At 46.2% G+C, this 16801-nt stretch overlaps 1 long non-coding RNA gene across 1 annotated transcript in view; it reads left to right on the top strand.

Annotated features, from left to right (window-relative positions):
* Window positions 1–16801, top strand: part of LOC140479452 (uncharacterized) — an 841377-nt gene that overhangs the window by 788125 nt on the left and 36451 nt on the right. The gene's annotated exons all lie outside the window — the stretch shown is intronic.

Here is a 16801-nt window from a genome sequence, read left to right as displayed (position 1 = left end):
TCCCGAAGATCATTCCAGTGATGAGAAACATCAGTTAGAAGATAGTTTGGAGAATTTGGGACTGTCTTCTTTGGAGAAGGCTGAAAGGAGGTTTGTTCGAGGAATTAAAATCAGGAGGGGCCTAGATACAGTAAATAGGGAGAAAATGTTCCCAATTGAGAAAGGATTGAGATTGAAAGACCACAGATTGAAAGTAATTGGGAAAAGTAACAAAAGTGAGATGGGGAACAACATTTTTGGCCAACAAGTGGTCAAGATCTGGAATGTACTGCCTGAGAATGGGGTGGAGGCAGCTTCAATTGAAACATTCCGAAGGGAATGAGACTGTTATTTGAAAAGGAACAATGTACAGGGTGACAGGGAGAAGGCAGGAGAATAACATTCAATGAATTGCTCATTCAGAGAGCTGGTCCAGACAGGATGGGCAGAATGGCCTCCTTGTGCACTGAAACAATTCTGTGATTAAGTGATTGAGCAGAGTTAAAGCTGGGGGAGGTTGGAGCTCGGTGTCTCACTGTGCTGCTGCTGAGGTCAGTGAGATCAGAGACTGGGACAGGGAGCCAGAGCTCACATCAAACTCTGCCCGTGTCCGTCACACTGAGACTGACAGGAGGCTAATCACTGATTTCACTCCATGCTGCAGGAATGTGACCACAGGCTGCAAATGGACAGAACTCCTCCACACGGTGAGTAAAACTTACTGACTTATATCTTGCTTTTTAACGGGGTTATAGGACTAAAGAGATACACGTGTACTCCGTATGGGGGGACGTGGTGTTCCTCAATAAAATATTTGCTTCACTGCAACACTTCAACAATTCAGTATTTGTGTTTTATAAATTGTGGTTAGAGATTGAAAGGGTTAATAATGGAGGATTGAGGTTTAGTTATTCAGTCTGAGCTTGGTTCCTTGACAGAACGTAAGGCCAGCTGTAATACTGAACGTTGCTGATTGTCAGGATGAAACTGGTCCCTGGTCAACTCGCTCGGAGACTTCTGTGAATCGAGTTGTGCACTGTAGATCAGGAGAGAGGGTTTCTGACCTTCTCTCTCCTGGTTCCAAGCAAGGTAGTTGCTACTGCTTTGACTGGCCGTACAGGTGATGGTTCCTGTCTGGCCCAGTCCCACTGACAGCACCGGGGGAGACTGTGTCATGATGATGTCCCCACTGATAACTGAGGGATCAGAGAGGAACACAGTGAAGTCAGAACCTTCACAGAAAGCCTGTCAAATGAGAGATTGTTGGAGACACTGAGCATTCTTCTGGTTTCAGCATTTTCCCTTCAATCACAAGTCAGTGGAATTGGAGTGAAATGAAGAGCAGCTAAAGATTCAAGGTGGAAGGAGAGAGATTTGTACCTGTGACACAGAATGCCAGGAGCCAGATCAGCTAGATGTATGAAATCATGGTGTGTGCTCCTGTCCCTGGGCCTGGTTCCTGATAAACTCTCCCTTCACTGGGCTCTGCTTTATAAAGCTGCAGCCTGTGAGAGTCTGACTGGGTGTTGCTCAGTATGTAAATGGCATCAGGCAGAGAGAGCCACGTCAGCCCCTCACACTTCCTCTTCTCTCTCTCTCTCTCTATCTCTCTCTCTGTCTCAGAGAGTCATTGATGTGAACAGCACTGAATGGGACCATTTGGCCCATTGTTTCTGTGCTGTTAAACAGCGATCTGATGACACTAATCCCATCCTCCAGCTCCTGGCCCAATACCCTGGAGCCGACAGCAACACAAGGGACTATCTAAACACTGTTCCAATGTCACGAGAGTTTGTGACTCAACCAGCCTTTCAGGCAGTGAGTTCCAGACTCTAACCACCCTCTGGGTGAAAACATTTCTCCTCAACTCTCCTCTCACTCTACAACTCGATTGGGCCTGGACTCAGAAGGATAAGAGGGGATCTGATTGAAATGTATAATATTCTAACAGGGCTGGGCAGGGAGGATGTTTCCCCTGGTTGGGGAGTCTGGAACAGGGTGGACAGTCTCAGGGGGATACGGGGTAGACCATTTCAGACTGAGATGAGGAAACATTTCTTCAATCAGAGGTTGGTCGATCTGTGGAATTATCTTCCACTGAAGGCTATGGAGGACAGGGAACTGAATGTGTTCAAGAGAAAGAGAGAGAGATATTTGTTTTGCATTTTAAAAGCATGAAGGGAATGGGGAGAAAGTGGGAAGGTGACTTCAAGAGAGAGGATCAGCCATGATCATAATGAATGACAGAGCAGTCTCAAAGGGCCAAATGGCCTACTCCTGCAGCAGTTTCTATGTGTCCATGTCTGTTTTTCCTTCAATCTCTGTCCCTGGTTATTGAGTCCTTGACTCTTGTAAAAATTGCCTTCCTACTCACCCTATCACTGCCCTGAATAATCTTATCCCCCTCTATCAGGTCCCCTGCTGCAAGGAAAACAACCCCAACCTTTCCAATCTTTCCTCACAGCTGGCCCTCCATCCCAGGCAGCATCCTGGGAAATCTCTGCACCCTCTCAAGTCCAATCACATCCTTCCTAGAATGTGGTGACCAGGACCTGCCCCTCTGTCTCTCTCTTTCTCTCTCACTCTGTCTCGTAGCCACTCTCTCCAACTTACACTTCCTCACTCCGTCTCATAATCTCTATTTCTGCATCTTTCTCTCTCACTGTCACTCGCTCCATCGCTCGCTTCAATCGAAAGCCTCCATATATTAATTGCCCCTCTCTATTCCTCTCTCTGTCTCTCCGTCCCTCTCTGCATCCCAATCTACAGTCTCTCTCCTCCCTCTCTGTCATTCTGTCCCTTATCATACTCATGTCTCTCTCTCTCTCTCTCTCTCACACACACACACACACACACACACAAACACAAACTCACACACTCAAACATACCCACTCTATCGTGATTCCCTTCACTCTTGGGATCACACCCATCCTATCTCTTTCTCTCTATCCGCCCTATCAGTCACATCTTGTTTTTCTCTCTCTCTCTGTCCCTCAACCACACAACTTCTACCTCACTCTACCTCTTTCGGTCCCTTCACATATCTCACACTATCTCAGATGCCCCTCCCGCTATCGCTCGATCACACACACAATTTGCCTCTACCTCTCTCTCTGTCTCGCTTCTCTGTCTTTCTCACAATGTCCCAGGTGATGACAGTTGAATTCAGGATAAATCTCCCTCTGCTCTGCCCCACTAATGGTTGTTAACCCTTGACGCAGAAGGATGTCTTTTCCTGGAGTAACTCCCTATTTCGCACATTGACCAGGGTTTGACCTCGTCAGGAAGACGGACAGATTCTTGTCAAATGAAAGGCAGTTCTGTTCTGTTGGCCTATTCTCACTGGGGACTGGTTTGGATACAAACCTCATTCCATGAAGGCCCAGCAGAGAGAGGAGATCCTCAGATCATCAGTGTGAGTTGGAGGGACAGGACATTTTCTGACCCAGTGACTCAGTCTGTCCATCCACAACATGTTTCAATCCTTTTCCCTTTCCTTCCCCTTCCATGATCAGTCTCTGAATCAGGCTGTTTGACTGGGATAAAGGTCAGAGCATCACACAGTTACAACAGAAAGGAACTGACCCCATACCCACCATGTGTTCATGACGCACCGGACTCTCCAACAGAGTCCACTAAACATGGAATTCAGTTCACAAGGCTGTTCGACAGAGAGCCATGGGCCTCCTTCCCACTGAAGTTCCCAGAAGAGACCAGTAAACATGGGCTCCTTCCTGCTGGAACCTCCAAGAGAGACCAGTAAACATTGGCCGACTTCTGATTTGATCCTTCAACAGAGATCAGTAAACATGGGCCTCCTATTCATTGGACTTTGCGATTCAGGCAAGTACATGACTGAGTTTTTGAAAAAGTAATCACGAAGGTCGGTAAAGGTAGAGCAGTCCAATCTGTCTACTTGGACTTTAGCATGGCCTTAGACAAGGTTCCTCATGGCAGATTGCTCAGTTAGATTATATCACACAGGATCCAAGGAGAGCTCGCCAATTGGATATAAAATTGGCCTGATGATAGGAGGCAGAGGCTGATGAGAGAGGGTTGTTCTTGAGACTGGAGGCCAGTGACCAGCCGTCTGCCACAAGAATCGATCCTCGATCCACTGTTGTTCGTCAGTTATATGAACAATTTGGAGAGAAAAATAAAAGGAATGGTCAGGACGTTTGTGGCTGACATTAAAATTGTTGGCATCGTGGACAGGGAAGAAGGTTATCCAAGAGTGCAATGTCATCTTGATCAACTGGACCAGTGGGTCAACAAATCCAGATGGAAATTTTGATAAATGCAAGGAGTTACATTTTGGTAAGACAAACCAGGGCAGGAATTACACAATTAATGATAGAGCAATGGGGAGTGTTGTTGACCAGAGAGACCGAGGGGTGCAGGTACATAGTTCCTTGAAAATGGTGTCACAGGTAGACAGGGTGAAGAAGGTTTTTGGCACGCTCACCTTCACTGGTCAAAGCAGGAAGTACAGGAGCTGGGACATCATGTTACAGCTGTACAAGGCATTGGGAAGGCCACATTTGGTCAGTGTGTACATTTCTGCTCACCCTGCTGTAGGAAGGAAGTTATTGCACTGATTTGAATAAAAGAAAATTAACAGGGATGTTACCAAGATTGGTGGGCTTGAATTATAAGGCAAGGATGGATATGCAAAGATGTTTTTCCAGGGAATGCAGGAGATTGAGGGGTGACCTTATAGAGGTTTATAGAATCATGAGGGTCATAGATAAGTTGAATAGCCAAAGTCTTTTCCCCAGGGTAGGAGAGTCCAGTACTGGAAGGAATAGGTTTAAGTTGAGGCGGGAAAGAATTAGAAGGGACCTGAGAGGCAACCTTTTCACACAGAGGTTGGTGTGGATGTGTAATGAGCTGCCAGAGGATGTGGGAGAGTGGGGTACAGTTACTACATTTCAAGGAGGTTTTTACAGCAACATGGATAGGAAGGATTCAGAGAGATTTGGGCCAAACACAGGCAAATGGGATTAGTTCAGTTTTGCAAACTTGGTCGGCATGGATGAGTTGAGCTGAAGGGACTAATGCCATGCTGCAAACCTCTATGACTCTATGATGATGTATACATGGGCCACCTTCCTACAAGACCAGTAAACATGGACCTCTTTCCCACTGGAACCTCCAACAGACACCAGTAAACATGGACTTCCTTCCCACTGGAACCTCCAAAAGACACCAATAAACATAGACCTACTTCCCACTGGAATCTCCAGTAGACACCAATAAACATGAACCTCCTCCTCACTGGTTGTTTCAGGAGAGACCAGTAAACATGGGCCTCCTTCCCTCGGGACTCTCCAGTACTTGAGCTCCAAACCCCACATCCTCTCCATCATGAAGATCTCTTCTTTCAATCTCAACAACACTGTCTCTCTCTTCACGACGTCAGTCCCCTGGCCACAGAAATCCTAGTTCCTGCTTGTCCCACCTCCTAACTATTGATTCCAAAGTCCTCTCCCAGATTCCTGAAGTCACATTCCATAAACCCCAACTTATCTGATATGGAGTGGTCCCTTCCTTGTCTGACATCTGAAGTCGTTCAAGAATGGCCCCCGAACACACTGCCAGCCAATTGCCCCCATGGCCTCCCTCCTCCCTCAATCTGTGTCCTGCTGCAGACTCACACTCTCTCCCTTCCCCTTCCATCTTCTGTCTCTGGTCTCCTGCCCATTGCTGCTTCCTCCATCCCACCATTGAAAGCAGAACGTTCAGGCCCCTACAGCGAGCTCTCTGACCTCCTGCCCTTCATCCCTCCTTCTCTCAATTGTTGTGCAGTTGAATATATTGTTCAGTCCCATTGCTTTTGGTTTACTGTTCCCTTGTCATTGATTTGCTGATTTATTCTCGTAAATCTAGTCTGGCCTGTTCCCTGAGTTGGTTCAAGAGCGTTTTCCTTAAGAAAACACTCTTCTGTAAACTGGGTTTTCTGTTTCTCCCAGTCTTTGTGTAAAGGTGAGACTCAGTGTGTGTAAGCTCTTATACAGCACAGACAGAGGTCACTGGGCCTATTGTGACTGTCAGTCAAATGAGTCCAATGAGTCCCATTTACCCAGCCCTTCCTGTATAACCCTGCAATTGTTTCCTTTCCAGCTATTTCTCCAAATGCCCTTTTGAAAGTTGCTGTTGAATCCACTTCCACTCACATTGCAGACAGTCATCATGAACTCGCTGGATAAAAATGTTCCTATCTTCTCTCTTGTCCTTCAGACCCTTTCTGAAATGTGTGCCCTCTGGTTACTTACCCTCCTGCCTGGAGAAACAATTTGTCCTGTATTTACTGCATCCAAACTCTCGAATTGTGAACCCCTCACTGAGTGAGACCTATTTCCAGCACAGGGGGAGAACATTCTGCCTGTCAGGGAAATGCTGTCATTTCATGGAGCAACCCAGTCAGTCCCACCCCCTCACCTACTCGACCCCCAGGGCCTTGTAGGTTTATTTCCATCAAGAGCCCATCCAATCTGTCATTGTAATCACTGAGTGTCTTCACCTGCCTCACTTGAATGGGCACGAATTTCCAAGTCATCACCAATTGCTGCAAAAAACAAAGTTCTTCCTGACATCCCGTATCTCTTTCCAACAAAATGTAAGGTATTCTCAATGTGAAGATGGGATATTGTCTCCACTCGGACTGTGCGGTGGTCATTCGTACTGATACTGTCATGGACAGATACACCAGCAGCAGGCAGATTGGTGAGGGTGATAGTGAGGATGTTTTTCCCTCTTGTTGGTTCCCTCACCATCCGCCCCAGGTCCAGTCTAGCAGCTGAATCAGGTGGAACGTGACCAGCTTGCTCAGTGGTGATTCTTCTGAGCAGCTCTTGATGGTGGATTTTGAAGTCCCTTACTCAGGGTATATCCTGCATCCTTCCCACCCTCAGTGCTCCCTCCAAGTGTTGTTCAACATGGAGGAGAACTGACTGCTCAGTTGAGGTTGCAGGGGAGGCCGGTTCTATGTCGTAATCAGCAGGAGGTTTCCTTCCCCATGTTTGACCTGCTGTCATATGGCTTCATGGGTTCCATAGTTAATGGTGAGGTCTCCCATGGCAACTCCCTTCTGACTGTACACACCACTGTGTTGCCTCCCCTGCTTGGTCTATCCTGCCAGTTAAAAACTGAATGAGGGAACAATTCTGTGCAGGTTTCACAGCTTGGAGACAGAGCTGCTGCTGGATTCTGTTTCTGATCTCTGACTGCATGCGTGTGTGTTTGTGAGAGAGTGACTGACACTTTTTCCATCACTGTGCTGTTCCTGCAAAACAAATCCCAGAACCAACCTCCTGTGCTGTCAGATTCCAGGGAGTGCAGACAGTTCACATTTTTCTCCCATCTCAGTAACAAACACCGAGGTCCACAGAATCCTCAGTGCAGTCAGTTAGTCACCACCCAGTGGGAAGGATGTGGACAAGTACATCTGCAAGAAATTTACAGAAACCTGCAAATATGACAGAGTCGTTATAAATGCGGAGAAGGGGTCTTTAATTTCTGAATGTAGACTGGAATGTAATGGACAGAGAGGGGCCAGAGTTGTGAGACTGTGTTCAGGTGAATTTTCAGGTTGCATCGTGGCCAGTGAAGAAGGCTGTCTCAGAGTGCAGTAGGATCTTCATCCACTGGGCCAGTGGGCTGAGGAATGGCAGATGGAGTTTAATTCAGATAAATGTGAGTGCTGTATTTTCGTAAGATAAGGTTTGGACATAAATCTCATCCATGAAGGCCGCGCAGAGAGAGGAGATCCTCAGGCCATCAGTGTGAGCTGGAGAGATAGGACAGGCTCTGACCCACTGATCCATCCTGTCCTTTCACAACATGTTCCAATCCCTTCCCCTGTCCTTCCCCTTCCATGATCAGTCTCTGATTCAGGCTGTTTGACTGGGATAAAGGTCAGAGCATCATACAGTTACAACAGAATGGAAGTGACCCCACACTCACCATGGTGTCCATGATGCACTGGACACTCCACTAGAGTCCAGTAAACATGGAATTCAGTTCATGGGGCTGTCCAATGGAGAGACATGGGCATCCTTCCCACTGAAAATCCAAAGAGAGTCTAGTAAGCATGGACCTCCTTCTGACTGGATCCTCCAAGAGAGACCGTAAACATGGACTTCCTTCGGATTGGATCATCCAGTAGAGACCAGTTAACATGGGCCTCCTTTCTATTGGACTCTCCAAAGGAGGCTAGTAAACATGGACCTTTTTCCTGTTGAAACCTCCAACAGAGACCACTAAACATCGATCTCTTTCTGACTGGATCTTCTAAGAGAGACCAGTAAACATGGGCCTTCTTCTGACTGGATCTTCCAAGACAGGCCAATAAACAAGGGCCTCCTTCTGACTGGAGCCTCCAAGTGAGACTAATTAACAGAGGCCTCCTATTCACTGGAGTTTCCGATGGAGCTGTGTAGATGACTGAGTTTTTGAAGAAGTATTCAAGAAGATAGATAAAGGTAGAGCAGTACACTCTGTCCACATGGAGTTAGGTAAGGCCTTAGACAAGATTCCCCATGGTAAACTGTTGAATAAGAATATATCCCATAGGATCCAGGGAGAGCTCATCAATTGGATATAAAATTGGCCTGATTCTAGGAGGTAGAGGCTGGTGAGAGACGGTTGTTCTTCATACTGGAGGCCAGTGACCAGCCGTCTGCCACAAGAATCGATCCTGGACCCACTGTTGTTCATCATTTATATAAAACATTTGGATGAGAAAATAGCAGGAATGGTCAGGAAGTTTGTGGCTGACATTAAATTTGTTGGCATTGTGGACAGGGAAGAAGGTTATCCAAGAGTGCAATGTCATCTTGATCAACTGGGCCAGTGGGTCAACAAATCCAGATGGAAATTTCGTTAAATGGAAGGAATTACATTTTGGTAAGACAAACCAGGGCAGGAATTACACAATTAATGGTAGAGCAATGGGGAGTGTTCTTGAACAGAGAGACTGAGGGGTACAGGTACATAGTTCCTTGGAAGTGGGGCCACAGGTAGACAAAGTGATGAAGAAGGTATTTGGCATGCTCACCTTCACTGGTCAAAGCAGGGAGTACAGGAGCTGGGACATCATGTTACAGCTGTACAAGGCATTGGGAAGGCCACATTTGGACACTGTGGATATTTCTGCTCAACCTACTATAGGAAGGAAGTTATTACACTGGTTTGAATAAAATGAAGATTAACAGGGATGTTTTCAAGATTTGAGGGTTTGAATTACAAGGCAAGGATGGATAGGCCGAGATATTTTTCCAGGGAATGCAGGAGATTGACGGTTGACCTTGCAGAAGCTTATAGAATCACGAGGGTCATAGATTTGCCCCCGGGTAGGAGAGTCCGGTACAAGAAGGAATAGGTTTAAGTTCAGAGGGTCCAGAGAGGCAACTTTTTCACACAGGGGATGGTGTGAGTGTGAAATCAGTTGCCAAAGATAGTGGTAGAGGCAAGTACAATTACAACATTTCAAGGACATTTTTACAGGAACATGGAGAGGGAGGATTTTGAGAGGATTGGGCCAGACACAGGCAAATGGGACGAGTTCAGTTTTGGAAACTTGGTCAGCATGGATGAGTTGAACTGAATGGCTTGATGCCATGCTGTAAACATCTGTGACTCTCTGCTGATGTATACATGGGCCATCTTCCCATAGAACTCGTAAGCATGGACCTCCTTCCCACTGGACTGTCCAGTACCTGAGCTGCAAACCCCACATCCTCTCGATCATGTCGGTCTCTTATTTCAATTTCAACTGTCTACCTCTGCACTACCTCAGCCCCTTGACCACAGAAACCCGAAATCCGCTCGTCCCACCTCCAAACTACATGATTCCAATGTCCTTTCCCAGCTTCCTAAACCCATATTCCATAAACCCCAACTTGTCTGATATAGAGTGGGTCCTTTCCTCTCTTACACCTAGTGTCGATCCAGAATGACCCCTGACCTCACTGCCAGCCAATTGCCTCCATGGTTTCCCTCCTCCATCACTCTGTGTCCTGCGGCAGACTCACATTCCCTCCCTCCCCCTTCCATCTTCTCTCTCTGGTTTCCTGCCCATTGTTGCATCCTACATCCCACCATTGACAACAGAACCTTCAGATATCTAGAGCATACACTCTTACCACCTGCCCTTCATCGCTTCCCCCCTTGATGATACTGCTATTGAACATACTGTTCAGACTCATTACTTTTGTTTCGTTGTTCCTTGCCATTGCATGGCCGACTTATATCAGTAAATCTCGTCTGACCTGTTTTCTGAGTTGGTTCAAGAGCGTTATGCTTGAGAAAAAACTCTTCTGTAAACTGGGTTGTCTGTTTCTCACTGTCTTTGTGTAAAGGTGAGACTAGGTATGTGTAAGCTCTTATACAGCACAGACAGAGGTCACTGGGCCTATTGTGACTGTCAGTCAAATGAGTCCCATTTACCCAGCCCTTCCTGTAGAACCCTGCAATTGTTTCCTTTTCAGCTATTTCTCCAAATGCCCTTTTGAAAGTTGCCATTGAATCCACTTCCATTCACCTTGCAGACAGTCACCATGAACTAGCTGGATAAAAATGTTCCAATCTTCTATCTTGTCCTTCAGACCTTTTCTGAAATGTGTGCCCTCTGGTGACTGACCCTCCTGCCTGGAGAAACAATTTGTCCTGTATTTACTGGATCCAAACTCTCTAATTGTGAACCCCTCATTGAGTGAGACCTATTTCCAGCACAGGGGGAGAACATTCAGCCTGTCAGGGAAATGCTGTCATTTCATGGAGCAATCCAGTCAGTCCCACCCCCTCCCCTACTCGACCCCCAGGGCCTTGCAGGTTTATTTCCATCAAGAGCACATCCAATCTGTCATTGTAATCACTGAGTGTCTTCACCTGCCTCACCTGAATGGGCACTAATTTCCAACTCATTACCAATTGCTGCTAAAAACAAAGTTCTTCCTGACATCCCGTATCCCTTCCCCAACAAAATGTAAGGTATTCTCAATGTGAAGATGGGATTTTGTCTCCACACGTTCTGTGAAGTGGTCACTCTTACTGATACTATCATGGACGGATACACCAGCAGCAGGCAGATTGGTGAGGGTGATAGTGAGTATGTTTTTCCCTCTTGTTGGTTCCCTCACCATCTGCCCCAGGTCCAGTCTAGCAGCTGAATCAGATGGAACGTGACCAGCTTGCTCAGTAGTGATTCTTCTGATAAGCTCTTAATGGTGCACTTTGAAGTCCCTTACTCAGGGTATATCCTTTATCCTTCCCAGCCTCAGTGCTCCCTCCAAGTGTTGTTCAACATGGAGGAGGACTGACTGCTCAGTTAAGGTTGGAGGGAATGCCGGTGCTATGTGGTAATCAGCAGGAGGTTTCCTTCCCCGTGTTTGACCTGCTGTCATGAGGTTTCATCGGTTCCATAGTTAAGAGTGAGGTCTCCCAGGGCAACTCCCTTCTGACTGTACACGCCGCTGTGTTGCCACCACTGCTTGGTCTATCCTGCCAGTTATAAACTGAATGAGGGAACAATTCTGTGCAGGTTTCACAGCTTGGAGACAGAGCTGCTGCTGGATTCTGTGTCTGATCTCTGACTGCATGCGTGTGTGTTTGTGAGAGAGTGACTGACACTGTTTCCATTACTGTGCTGTTTCTGCAAAACAAATCCCAGAACCAACCTCCTGTGCTGTCAGATTCCAGGGAGTGCAGATGGTTTACAGTTTTCTCCCGTCTCAGTAACAAACATCCAGCTGCTCCGAGCTCCTTCTTTCACTTCCTCTTTTGGTGAAGTTTCAACTTTGTGATCTGACAGTCTTTGCAGTTATTTTTTACACTGGGGCTTTTTGCTGTGGTCAGAATCTCTAATAATAAGTGTTCAATCAGTGACAATCATAGCAGCTAAGAGCAGTCAGGACTGAGGAGCCAGGCTCACTGGGAAACATATTGGGAAGATCAAAGCCATCCTCTTCATCTCCTGGTACAAACTCCATCTCTCTCCCTGGGGGTCAGCTGCACAACCAGACACTTTACAAACATGGCCACATCTCTGAGAATGATCTGAGCCCAATATCCTCCATATTAAACAGACCAGCCACTGAAAATCTCAGTCATGCCGGTGGCACTCTAAACATGACCATTCCAATGTTGTTCTGGCACACATCAAAGCAATCGCCCTCTGTAACGTTCAGTTCTTCCCAAATTCTGATGCCTGTATCCAAACTTGCATCAAGTCCTGTTCCCCCAACCCCCGCACCCTGTGTCTCCATCGGCTCCTCTCCAGCAACACCTTGATTTTCAAGTTCTCATCCTTGTTCGCAAATCCCTCTCTGGCCTTATGTCTGTAACCTCCTCCAAGCTGCCTCAGTCAGTGTGATCAGCCATTTTGGATGTATGGCTCTCTGTTTCTGCATCCAAGTCATTGAGAAATATCATAAAAAGCTGAGAGAAACAGAGAGATCTTGGAGTTCAGGTACACAGTTCTCTGGAAGTTGAGTCACAGTTCGAAAGGGCAGTGAGGAAGGCTTTTGACACACTGGCCTTCATCAGTCAGGGCATTGACGATAGAAGTTGAGAAGTTATGTTACAATTGTACAGAACGTTGGTGAGGTCGCACTTGGAGTATTTGGTCACCTTGTTATAGGTTGGACATTATTAAACTGGTACGAGTTCAGAGGAAATGTACAAGCATGTACAAGACTCGACAATCTGAGTTTTTGTGAGAGGTTGGACAAGCTCGGATTTTGTCTGAGAGTGTCGGAGACTTAGGGGTTTTTTTTAGAAGTGTATAAGACCTTGAGAGACATGGATAGGGTGAGTGCTCTCAGTCTCTTTCCCAGGGTTGGGGAATTGAGGATGAGAGAGCATCAGTTTTAGGTTAGAGGGGAAAGAATAAAACGGAACCTGAGGGGCAACTTGTTTACACAGAGGGTGGCACACATATGGAGTCAGCGGTGAGTGGAAGTGATTGAGGCGGGTATATTAACAACTTTTAAAAAGGCATGTGGACAAATACATGGATAGGAAAGGCTCCGAAGGATATGGGCCAAATGCAGGGAAATGGGGTTAGCATGGATGGACATTTTGTTCAGCATGGACCAGTGTGGACCAAAAAGTCTGTCTCTGTGCTGCAGGACTCAATGACTCTTTGACTCTATAATTCCATAGGTTTCCATGTTTATGGACATTCAGTCAAACACAGAAACAAAGGAACTAGGAGCAGGAGTAGGCCATTCAGCCCTTCGAGTGGGCTCTGCCATTCAATATGACCAAGGCTGATCATCCAACCTAGTCCCCTGTTCCCACTTTTTCCCCATAACCTTAATCCCTTTAGTCCTAAATCCCTTTAGACCTATCTCCTTCTTGAAAACTTTTAATGTTTTGGTCTCAACCGCTTTCTGTGATAGAATGTTCCACAAGCTTCCCACTCTCTGGCTAAAGAAATGTCTCCTCATCTCAGTCTGAAATAATCATTCCCTTTTCTTAAAAATGTAATTCCTGGTTCTGGATTCTCCAGTGATCAGGAACATACTTCCTGTGTTTTTCCGGTCTTGTCCTGTTAGGATTTTAAAGATTCCAATGTGATTCCTCTCAACCTTCTTATCTCCAGTGAATATAATCCTAAATGATTCAGTTTCTCATCAGTTCTCAGTGCTGTCATCCCAGGAATCAGTCTGGTAAACCTTCACTGTCCTCCCTCCACAGCCAGAACATCCTTCCACAGATAAGGAGACCAAAACTGCACTTAATACAATCATAAAATCACACAGTACAGAAGAGACCCTTCAGCCCATTAACTGTGCACCAGCCAAACTACACTAAACCTACACCAATCTCACTTTCCAACATGAGGCCCATGGCTTGAATGTTATGACATTTCAACTGCTCACCCAAGTAGTTTTTAAAGTTTGTGAGTTTCCCACGTCAACTAACCTCCCAGGCTGTGCGTTCCGGACCCCCACCACCCTCTGGGTAAAAAACACTTTCCTCAAAGCATCTTGAAACCTCCTATCTTTCACATTGAATGTGAGCCAACTTGTTAGTGACCCTCCCATGAAGGAGAACAGCTGCTTTCTCTCCATCCTGTCCGTTCCCCTCATAACCTTATACACCTCGATCAGGTCCCCCCGCCCTACCCACCTTCTCTGCTATGAAGAAAACAACCGGAGCTGATCCAATTTCTCTTCATCGCTGAGAGGTTCCATCCCACACAACATCCTGGTGATTCCCCTCTGCACCCCATTTAGTGCAATCACCTACAGTGTGGTGACCTGAACTGCACACAGGACTCCAGCTGTGGCTTAACCAATGTTCTGCTTAACTGCAACATATCCTCCTGCTTTTATAACCAATACCTGACATGACAAAGGCAAGTGTCCCCTGTGCCTTCATAACTGCTCTGTTAACCTGTCTTCCCACATTCATGGATCAGTGGACAAGTCCCCCAAGATCACTCTGTTCCTTTGACCTTTCTCAGGTCAAAGAACAAGGGACAAAGAAAATTACAAAACAGGAACAGGCCCTTCGGCCCTCCAAGCCTGCCCTGATCCACACCTTCTATCTAGAACTATCATCAATTTTCCAAGGATCGGTATCCCTCTGCTCCCTGCCCATTCATGCATCTATCTCGATACATCTTTAATGATGCTATCATGCCCACCTCGACCACTTCCGCTACCAACCACTCTCTGCAGAATGAACTTTCCACACATATCTCCCTTAAAGTTTTCTCCTCTCACCTTGAACCCATGGCCCCTAGTAAATGAGCCCCCATCTCTGGGAATCATCCTCTTGCTGTCCACCCTGTTTATAGCGCTCATGATTTTGTAGACCTCTAGAAGGTCCTCCCTCAATCTTCAAATTTCTATTGAAAATAATGCTAATCTACTTAACCTCTCTTCAGAGCTCATGCACTCCATATGAGACAATTCTGGTTAACCTCCTCTGCACCCTCTCCAAGCATCCACATCCTTCTGGTAATATCGTGACCAGAACTGTATGCAGCATTCCAAATGTGGCCAAACCAAAGTCCGATACAATTCTAACATTACCTGCCTACTCTTGCACCCCAACCGATGAAGGAAAGCATGCCATCTGCGTCCTTGACCACTCTATCAACCTGCATTACCACCTTCAGGGTACAATGGACCCGAACATCCAGATCTCTCTGTGCATCAATTTTCCCCCGGGCTTTCCATTCACCGGATAGTTTACTCCAGAATTGGATCGTCCAAAATTCATCAGATCACAATTGCCCAGATTGAACTCCATCTGTCCGTTTCTATGCCCAACTCTCCAATCTATCTATATTCTGCTCCGTTCTCTGATAGTCCCCTGCTACTCCACCAATCTTAGTGTCATCTGCAAACTTGTTAATCAGACCACCTATACCTTCTTCCAGATCATTTATATATATATCATAAATAAGAGTGGTCTCAGCATAGATTCCTATTCTTCATTTTGAGAAACTCCCTTCCACTGCTACTCTCTGTCACCTGTTGCCCAGCCTGTTCTCTATCCATCTAGTGAGTACTCCATGGACCCCATGCGACTTCAATTTCTCCATCAGGCTACATGGGGAACATTATCAAACACCTTACTGAAGTCCATATGTATGACATCTACAGCTCTTCCCTAATCTATCAACTTTGTCACTTCTTCAAAAACGTCTATGAAGTAGTTAAGACATGACATTCCCTGCACAACTCATGCTGCCTATCACGGATACATCCACTTTCTTCCAAATCAGTATCTGTTCCTGCAGCTTCCCTTCCACCGACGTCAGGCTCACTGCTTGATAATTACCTGGATTATCCTTGCTACTCTTCTTATACAAGGAGACAACATTAGCTCTTCTCCAATCCTCTGGGACCTCACCCATGTTCAAGATTGCTATTAAGATAGCTCTTAAGGCCCCAGCTATCTCCTCTCTTGCTTCCCACAGTACCCGGGGATAGATTCCATCCTGACCTGGGGATTTGTCCACCTTAATGCCTTTTAGAATACTCAACACTTTCTCACTCCTTAAACTAACTTGGCCAAGAGTGATCAAACATCTGTCCCCAACTTCAACATCCATCTTTTCCCTCTCCTTGGTGAATACCAAAACAAACCACTCATTAAGAATCTCTCCCATTTTCCCTGACTCCATCCATAACTTTCCTCTGTCCTTGAGTGGGCCAACCCTTTCTCTAGTCACCCTCTTGCTCCTTATATATGAATGAAAGGCTTTGGGATTTTCCTTAACCCATTTTGCTAATGATGTTTTTTGACCCCTTTTCGCCCTTTTAATTCCTCATTTCAGATCGGTCGTAGTTTCCCAATATTCTTCTCAAGCTTTGCCTGTTGTCAGCCACCTAGACCTTATGTATGCTTCCTTTTTCCTCGTAGCTCGTCTCACAATTTCACCTGTCATCTAGGGTTCCATAATCCTACCACTTCAATCCCCCATTTTCACAGGGACATGTCTGTTCTGCATTCTAATCAACCTCTCTTTAAAAGCCTCCCACATGTCAAATGTGGATTTACCCTCAAACAGCTGCTCCCAATTCACTTTCCCCAGCTTCTGCCGAATTTTGCAAAAGCTGGCCTTCCCCCAGTTTAGCCGACTTTCTTTCGAACCACTGTCGTCGTTGTCCATTAGCGTTCTAAAAACTTACAGAATTGTGATCACTGTTCCCAAAGTAATCCCCGACTGAGATTTCAACCACCTGGCTGGGCTCATTTCCCAACACCAGGTCCAGTATGGCACCTTCCTGAGTTGAACTATTTACATACCATGTAAAACCCTCCTGGGTGCTCCTTACAAATTCTGCTCTGTCTAAGC

The sequence above is a fragment of the Chiloscyllium punctatum genome, chromosome 7, assembly GCF_047496795.1.
Source record: "Chiloscyllium punctatum isolate Juve2018m chromosome 7, sChiPun1.3, whole genome shotgun sequence".
NCBI lineage: Eukaryota > Metazoa > Chordata > Chondrichthyes > Orectolobiformes > Hemiscylliidae > Chiloscyllium > Chiloscyllium punctatum.
Note: the sequence above shows the minus strand (reverse complement) of the source record. Positions and strands in the feature narration are given on the sequence as shown.